Source organism: Sinocyclocheilus grahami, unplaced genomic scaffold (assembly GCF_001515645.1).
Source record: "Sinocyclocheilus grahami isolate Dianchi unplaced genomic scaffold, SAMN03320097.WGS_v1.1 scaffold605.1, whole genome shotgun sequence".
NCBI classification, from domain to species: Eukaryota; Metazoa; Chordata; class Actinopteri; order Cypriniformes; family Cyprinidae; genus Sinocyclocheilus; species Sinocyclocheilus grahami.
Window position 1 is genome coordinate 375644 of NW_015505784.1, and position 634 is coordinate 376277.

Below are 634 nucleotides of genomic sequence, written 5' to 3' on the forward strand. Positions count from 1 at the left end.
TAAAACATATCGTTACTCCTTATAATATATCATGTGCTCCGACACGCAGAAGCTGTGTCTGATTTAAGAACGAACTGATTCTTTTCAATGAACCTTTTAAATCGGTTCGCAAATTGCACCAAACGATTCATTCACGAATTAAAATGAACTGATTGCAGCTGTTCTCAAGTCAAAAACTCACTGATTCAAATGAATCGTTTAGTGCGAGTCTCCAGTGACCTGAATTCACAAGTAAGAACCAGGAGATCTTGATAGCATGCGCACGACTGATGCTGCTAAAAGTAAGTTACTAATGTCGAATTTTAGGATTAATTATTGTAACTGAAAATCATATTTAGGTCAAAACTGTCAGTTGTTTGAGAACTAAATCGGTTGTAAAGGGTGATCTATTTAAGCCCACTGAAATGCTTGAATGCAGACACATCAACATCAGTGTCTCTATGTTTTAGGTAAAAAGAAAAGCCAAAACATTAAAATAACACAGACTAAATAAAGTAACTCATGCACGTTCATATTCCCCGCTGCCGTAACGTTAACAGTTTTATTAAAATGCTACGCATTTAGCCCTATGTGACGTCTGTTTTTATATTGTTTATCAACAGTATACATTTTTATATTGTTTGGATTAACTAGC